Here is an 8,359-nt window from a genome sequence, read left to right as displayed (position 1 = left end):
GCAACAGACTTCATTGACACCATATGAGGAGTAAATCTAGTACTTGCAAGCAGCCACTCCCCGGAACCTCCTTCCAATCTCCTTGAAAGAGCAGGAATAGCAAGGTGGAGCAAATCCACCTCTATACTCAGAATACTAATTAGCCACACCCTAGGTCAGGATCCCTTGTTTGTAGGCAAGCCTGCTGTCAACAGCTTTGAGAGAGCAAGAATAAGTTCAGACTCCCAGACCTAGGAAGGGTCAAGGTGGAAGGGACTCATATAATCGAGACTTTGCATTGATTTCCCAGCCACCCAGATCCAAATAATCACACAGAAGCTATATTAACTACAACACTGAGCTCAGGCTTTTTATTCACCAATTCTTACATCTTAAATTAACCCCATTTCTATCATTTGATATCTTACCACGAGACTTGTGACTTGTTACCTCTTACTTCTTGGGTCACTACATGGTGTCTCTCTGACTCTGCCTTCTTTCCTTCTCTGTCTCTGCTTAGATTTCCCGTCTTGCTCTATTCTGCCCTGCTATTGGCCAAAATGGTAATTACTAATGGTAATAAAACATACTCATAGCATACAAAAGGGAATTCCCCATCAGATTCACATCTGTGGGCCCTGGCAATTCCTCCCTTTGTATTTATTTAATAAAGCCTGTGCTTCTGCTATAGGACAGATGACTGTGCTTGACTTGAGGGGCTTTTCCCCATTTTCCAGACTTACCTGTCATCAGCACACACATTCTGTCGTGTGTGTCCTATCTTAGACTGCCTGGGGGAGGGTCTTTCCCGTCATTGACTATCAGCATATGTAAACAAGGAAAAGTGCATCTCTGGGCTCTGTGTACCTTTGAGCCAATTTTCTGTCAAGAGAGTTCACCAGCAACTAGATAGTCATATGCAAGCAGATAATGCTTTGCAATAGACATGCTCCTATGGCTACACTATCTCCTAATAAAGGAGTGAAGGATGACAAGAAATAGGATTGCCTTAAATTGGTCTAGGGTATCTTTAACAGTTGCAATCCAAATCCAAATGTGTCCTTTTTACATATATCAAATCTAAGAACGCATTGGAAATATCAGAATTCTCTCAGACAAGTGCCAATGCTTTTCTAAAACAGTTGCAGACATTAACAAGTCAAGACCATAATTCTAGCACAGAAATTAAAAATAAACACACAATTTGTCAAACCACAATTCTCTTAAGTCCATTCTAATCCAAAGACAAGAAAGCGCTTCTGGGCTGGGTGAGATATGAGTCTCATTCCTCTATAGTCCATCCTCATTGCTGCCTCTAAGTTTCAAAGGTAAGTTTGAGCTGTCCCAGTCACTGAGCAGGAACAAAAACTTTCATGCCATTCCTCCTCATTTCCGAAGAGGGGCTTCCGTCACTCTTTGTAATGAGTCTCTTTTCCCCAGAAGCAAAAATTGAGGTCTCAGTTCTCAGGTCCTTTATTGAATACAACAGCAGATTGAATACCATACTGGCAAAAATGAATTCTGTGTCCCAAGATATAGCATGGATAAGCTGGCAAACATTCAGGCAGCCTTCTTGGACCAGCTCCAACGTAAACAGGACTCACTAAGGTCTGGAAGTTTGAGCAGTAGGTCCACCGAGAAGCTAGGAATTTCTCAGACTGCAGCATGAGGTCATAAGAAAGTCTGGTTCTCACTCTGACTCTTCTGTGGGGCACCAGCGGCGACGAAATCATCAGGGGCTGGCATGCCTCTGTTTTACAGGCAGTCTTCCTATGAAAAAGCACAAACATATCCTCAACCACATACAAACACAGAATCGGATCCTTTCCAACATTGACTGAAAGTGTAATTCCCTCGTTTTTTGTTTTGTTTTGTTTTTTGAGACAGGGTTTCTCTGTGGCTTTGAAGCCTGTCCTCGAACTAGCTCTTGTAGACCAGATTGGTCTCTAACTCACAAAGATCCGCCTGCCTCTGCCTCCTGCGTGCTGGGATTAAAGGTGTGCACTACCACCACCGGACTTCCTTGGTTTTCTTCTTTCCGAAATTTTGTTTTAATCTCACTGAGTGACTCAAGATCCCCAGAATAAACTATCCTCTTAATTCAAACTGCAAGTATCAGTTGCTGACAGGTTTTCACAGACACCTGGCTCAAGGTGCATCTGCATTTCAATAGACACTTGACTGCTTGAGGCTACTCTGCAGGTGGACTGTCAGGCAAGGGTGGCGAGCTGCTTTCTCTGCTGCTTGATTGTCCTGCTGGGAACTGGAAAATGGCAGCGAGCAGTCTGTTGGGTCTTATGCATCACGGCATCACGTAGCCCTGCTCTCCATGGCTCAATGCTTCCGCCATAGACTAGAGGCTGACAAGAGGCTGCGGCAGCAGCTCCCAGAGGCCTTGGCGGTTCCCTTAGGCCAGCAGTGGCCGCAGTGGCTTTCAAAACTTAGATGGAGCCTGCTAAGAGCACGCATTTGGGTGGCCACCATCTCAGCCAGCCGTTGCTGGGCCATGTGCTCCACGCTCCCTTCAATTCTCTACCCACTCACGCAGCAGCGGTTGTTGTGGCTCTGTATCTACAGCACCGCAGGTTGGCTTGATCGCAGCGCTGAAAGGCTGCGTCTTAGCCTCTCCGAGTCCCGGAGCTGTCTGGAGTCGGTGGCGCCTACGCAGCCAGCGTGGAGAAGGGAGCAGAATATTTACACTATCTACAGACTCTAAAAATCTCTGCATTTGTTTCTGTTCTACCCCAGCTCCTCTGGCTATCAAAATACACCCAAGTACATGTGCAGACAGTTGTCTACACTTTCCTAGTCCCGTATCTACAGTTATATACAATTTTATCCAGATATTCACCACACATCAATTTTACTGTTTTCAACTTTACTTTTTTATCTGAGTGCTTGTCTCTTACCTCTATGACCTATATTGTCTTATTCATCTATGGTGTTCATCCCTTTTTTCTCCTGTACCGTTGGCCCCGTGTCTGTGCATTATCTGACATGCGTCCTACTTTGAGGGACATTTGTCAGGGTTCCACATCCAGGTGCCATCTGTCTTAAGCCCCACGTTGGATGCACGTTGGGGTGACATCTATCGGGGTCCAACCTCAACGAAATTCACATGTTCTAGGGTAGGAATATGAGGATTAAAATTATTAAGCAAAAGGAACAGAGATGCCAGAGAAATAAAAGACAAAAAAACAAAAAAACAAAAACCACAGAACTGCATCGAAAGGGAAATTCAGTGAATACTGAGTCCGCCCACATTTAATTTCCACATACTTATAGACTTCACTCCAAAAGGGGAGGGGGAGGCAACAGACTTCATTGACATCATATAAGGAATACATCACGTACTTGCAAGCAGCCACTCTCGGGAACCTCCTGCCAATCTCCTTGAAGAAGCAGTAATAGCAAGGTGGAGCAGATCCACCTCTATACTCAAAATACTAATTAACCACACCCTAGGTCAGGATCCCTTGTTTGTAGGCAAGCCTGTTGTCAACAGCTTTGAGAGAGCAAGAATAAGCTCAGACTTTCTAACCTTAGTCATGGAGGAATAGACTCACATCTGTGGGCCCTGGCACTGTGGAGTGGACTTTAAGTCCAATTAGACAGCTATTGTCTGCCACTGACATGTAAGTGCTCCTTATTGTACCTCGATGCCTATCTTACCATGTTGCTACAATTGTCCTGGTTCATAAATGTCTCAGCTAGGTAGGACTATTTAACTGAACGTCTCCCTTGGCAACTTGTGTAATACTTTCTAGAACTATGGCTTCTAGACCACAGGAAAGAGACTTTCAAGTCAGATCTAGCTGAAACCATGCCCAGTACTGGGTTCTAGCTGCAAAGAGTCTTCAGCAATAGGGGCCCATCCTCATCCCCTGAGGAGCAACCGAAAGCTGCACATATGATCTATATTGTTTTGGAAGTTACTTGGACTATCCTAAGCAACCACTCAAAAGATATTTCTGTACCTGGTACAGAGGTTTTGTTAGTCTATGGTTCTTCCAGGGAGCATTGTCAGCGCAAGTGATTTAGCTTCCATATATGTACATATGTTCAGTCCTCTTTGCTCTGACTTCCTTTTTCCCCTTCCTCAATCTCTTCTTTTATCCATTATTATCTTTATTTACCCTAAATAATTTTTGGCTTCATAGCACCGTCTACATTATTTTTTTACTATTTTCTGTTTTATGATTCTTGGTGGGATATCTGTTGGCTTTAGCTGATTTTAAGTTTGGCTTACTATTGTTGTCATAACTGTTTGCTTTCTCCTAAGTAATACTGAGGATAGAGCCCTGTAACATGATGGGGGCTGGCTTGTTCGTATTTCTGTCCTGCCCGGCCCCCCAGCTGTTTAGTCCCAGAGAAAAATCACACACAGATCTCTGTAAGTTATAATGCTGATTGGCCCAGTATGTCAGGCTTCTTATTAGCTAACACTTACATCTTGATTAACCCATTTTTCTGATCTATGTTAGCCATGTGGTTCAGTACCTTTTTCAGCTGGGGCAGCTCACATCCTGCTGCTTAGGTGATCTGGGCAGGAGAGGGAGAAATCAACTTCCTCCTCCCCAGAATTCTCCTGCTCTCCTTGCATCATTTCCACTTCCTGTCTGGTTTTCCCACCTACACCTCCTGCCTGGCCAATCAGCGTTTATTTAAAACATGATTGACAGAATACAGACAATTCTCCCACACCAGAGCCCTTGAGAACAGGATGTACATAGAGAATATAGCCAAATTTAACCAGAAGAGATAACTTTTGTTCTTTAAAAGACGGGTGTGTTCCCTGGCAGGCTCGCAGAGCAGCCGCTAGTCCGACAAGGATGGCTGTGGGTCTCTGCAAGATCTCCAGGGTGGCAGCGCTATGCAGCCAGAGAGCAGGCGGGTGGATGCGATGGACGGCGGAGTAAATGGACATAAGGCTATATGTAAAGCTAAACATTTATTACTTAAAGAAGAGGCAGAGAGACAGAGAGGCAGAGATAGAGGAACATAAAGACAAAGGAGACACGTGTGCACACGCCAAGAGACGGGGACGGGGACAGAAGAGAGAGAGTTAAGATGGCGACGAGGGAGGTCAGAAGTGGCTGGGAGTGGGTGTGGTTAGCCCTTAAAGGGACCAGAGCATAAGGAATAACAATAACCAAACTAACAGATGTGCAAATTGCAACACAGAATACGAAAGAAAGAAAGAAAGAAAGAAAGAAAGAAAGAAAGAAAGAAAGAAAGAAAGAAAGACCATAATTCCTCAGTTATGGTGTCCAAGAACTGAAATGGTTGAAGTGCTGAAATATTTAAAAGTCAGCTTCTGGAGGCTGGAGCTTTTGCTCAGTGACCCAAATCACATACTTGCAGGAGACCAAAATTCAGTTCTGAGCATCCATCCACACCCAACGACTCTCAACTGCTTGTAACTCCAGCTCCAGAAGATCTGACATCCTCTTCTGGCCTTCTCAGACACAAATATTGTAAAGCTTTAAGACAATTCTGAAGCCATTTCTGACATCTGGACCCTTTCAGCCTCCGTGCCTTAGTGCTTACCCTCGTCCCCTGGGAACCAAGGACCTAACAGCTACACATGCATGTATGTTCTCCAGAAATTGGGGCAAGATAACCTTTAAGATGTTGACTCGGTTCCTGAACAATTGCCCATACATGTTTGTTTTGATTCAGTTCCCTGGGAAATGGGGACAAAATGACCTCTTACCTAATCTGATCTGGCAACAGCTCTTCCGCCAACTATTGGTAATAGCCTGTTCAAATAAGTCAATCATAATAGTCAAAGAACAACCCCCCCCCCTTGCTTCTGTGGCCTTCTCCTTTAAAAGTAGCCTGTACCAGCTATTCGAGGTCTCTCGGCTTCCCGAATGCTGAGGGACCCTGTCATGACAGAATTAATAAAATCCTCATGCTTTTACATCAGCTGTGGTATGAGAAGTGGTCTCTGGGGGGCAACTCCTCCTCGGTGTTTGGATGCTAGGGTCCAACAGTACACATATGCACATACCACCCCCCATATATATGCATAATAAAAATATCATAAATATTTTTAGTATAAGTTTTGTTTTGTTCAAGACAGGGTTTCTCTGTGTAGGCCTGCCTGTCCTAGAAGTTCTGGAACTCACTCTGTAGACCAGGCTGACCTTGAACTCAGAGATCCTTCTTCCTCTGTCTCCAGAGGGGTGGAATTAAAGGTGTGTGCCACCATCACTCTCCTAAAAACTTTTTTTTAAAGTCTACTTCTAAAAGTAATCAACACGATGAAAAGAAAGCAAAATGGTGCAGAATTCATCAAGGACATTGAGATTTTTTTTTTTTTCTCGAGACAGGGTTTCTCTGTGTAACATCCCTAGCTGTCCTGAAACTTGCTCCGTAGACCAAGCTGGCCTCAAACTCACAGAGATCTGCCTACCTCAGCTTCTCAAGTGCTGGGATTAAAGGCGTGAGACACCACTACCTGGCTGGACACTGAGATCTTTAAAACAAAGTTGAGATGAAAAGGTCAATGAATGAAATAAAAGACACGGCAGGCACATCACCAAAAGACTAAGTGAGACAGAAGAAAGAGTATCAGTAATGGGATACAATGTTTGAAAAATAACACAATCAGACACTGCTAAAGAAATAGGGCCGGGCTCCAAAGCTACAGAGAAACCCTGTCTCAAAAACAAACAAACAGGGTAAAAATGCTCCCTTTGCATGACAATCTGAGTGTCAATCTCCAGTATTGACATGAAAGCCAGGGTGACCTGTAACCCCAGCTTGGGGAGAGGGACAGAGCCAGTTGGATCCCAGGAGTTTATCAGGTTTCAGACTTAATGAAAGACTAAGAAATTATATGGAAAGTGATAGAACAAGACACTCAACAGGCCAGGTTTGAACTCACAGAGCTCTGCCTCCCTCTGACACACGCCATGACGCCTGGCAGGTTTAAGCATTGAGTGTTAAGGAGTAGGACAGGGATGGCAAAAATAAGACCCCGTCACCATTGCTCACTTCTGTGCTGGTGCGGACGTGGATAAGAGAGAATTCAGCCTCAGGGTGCTTTTCAATTTGTTCAGTACGTCGGGTAATTACCAACAGAAATCTCGGGTCAGTTTTGAACTATTTCCTTGCCTATTGGTTAAGTCTCCTGTGACATATGACTGAGCTATCTTAAGATAAAAGAATATGTGTCCTGAGAAGTGTTCGTATTCAGGCTCTGTACTGGCCTGCTCTTGGGGTCCTGATGGTTACGTCCTCAGCTGCAGGGTTTCTTTGTGTCATAGCCCTAGCTGTCTAGGAACTAGCTCTTGTAGACCAGGCGGGCCTCGAACTAGCAGAGATCCTCTGACTCTCGAGTGCTGAGATTAAAGGCATGCACCACCACCACCACCACTGGCTGCCGCTATGTCCTTTTTTAAAAGGTGGGCCTTGCCCACCTCCCTCCCTCCCTCCCTCCTTCTCTCTCTCCCCTCCTCTTTCTCTCTACTTTTCTGCCCATCTCTCCTTCTCTTTGTCTCTCTCCTCTCCTCTGCCACTCCTGTCCCCAGAGACTGATCTCCCCTCCCCTCTTTATCCATTCACTTTCCCCCAGTAAAACATCCCTCCACCTGAAGCTCTGTAGCATGACTTCTTGTCTTTCTCTCAGGCCATGTTTTTAAATAAACAACAACGAAAAGCACTTAGCTCTAGGGAAGACTCTCATCTTGCAGAAAGTGGGAGCCATAGGTGAGTTCATGAGCACAGGAGTAGGTTTCTATGCCTCATTTCTCAGGTTTGGCCATTGGCTGTGTGAACCATCCCTCATGGAAATGCTGACGGCGTCAGGTTGCCTGGAAGAATCTGTCCTCCGGTTCCCCAATTTCTTCTTGGCTGTTTCTGTTATTGAAAATATTTGATTGTTGAGAAGTTGAGATAAAATAGCACTTGTAAAAGTGGTAAAAAGCTTAAAGAGCTAGTAGTGATTGTTGATAAAGGTAATGGAAGCCTCTGGAGCTAAGGGAACGATGGCTCAGAGGTTAAGAGCACTCACGCTCTTCTGAAAGCTCTGAGTTTTGGTCCCAGCACCTTTGGTTCCCAGCTCTGGGGGATCAGCCTCCCCTGGCCTCTAGAGGAACCTGCACTCATGCGCAGGCACACGCACCTGTACATATAAATAAATTATATGTACATATAATACATAAAAATAATCTTAAAGATATTTTTTTCAAGGTAAGCCATTCCACCTTCATTTCTCCCTCTGGTATGTAATTTATTATTTAATTATCCATTTTCAAGAAGACTAGAATGAAATGTTTTCCTTCCTGGGAGGCAAAAGTAACGAGGGAATGCTTTTCTTCAGTTTGCTGCTGCAGCATGTCGCATCCGTAAGTCCATCCTAGCACATCTA

The 8,359-nt window shown here is 44.6% G+C and overlaps 1 long non-coding RNA gene across 1 annotated transcript; it reads right to left on the bottom strand.

Annotated features, from left to right (window-relative positions):
• Positions 1 to 346: 346 nt before the first annotated feature.
• Positions 347 to 4,567, bottom strand: LOC148122956 (uncharacterized). The gene is made up of 3 exons (XR_015735121.1): positions 4,480 to 4,567; positions 2,889 to 3,102; positions 347 to 1,749 (listed from the first exon to the last, which is right to left on the bottom strand). It is a non-coding gene; the product is annotated as an uncharacterized LOC148122956 (long non-coding RNA).
• Positions 4,568 to 8,359: the final 3,792 nt, after the last annotated feature.

This window comes from Myodes glareolus, chromosome 2 (assembly GCF_982192425.1).
Source record: "Myodes glareolus chromosome 2, mMyoGla1.1, whole genome shotgun sequence".
NCBI classification, from domain to species: Eukaryota; Metazoa; Chordata; class Mammalia; order Rodentia; family Cricetidae; genus Myodes; species Myodes glareolus.
The sequence above is the reverse complement of the archived record's forward strand: the minus strand, read 5'-3'. Positions and strand labels throughout refer to the sequence as shown.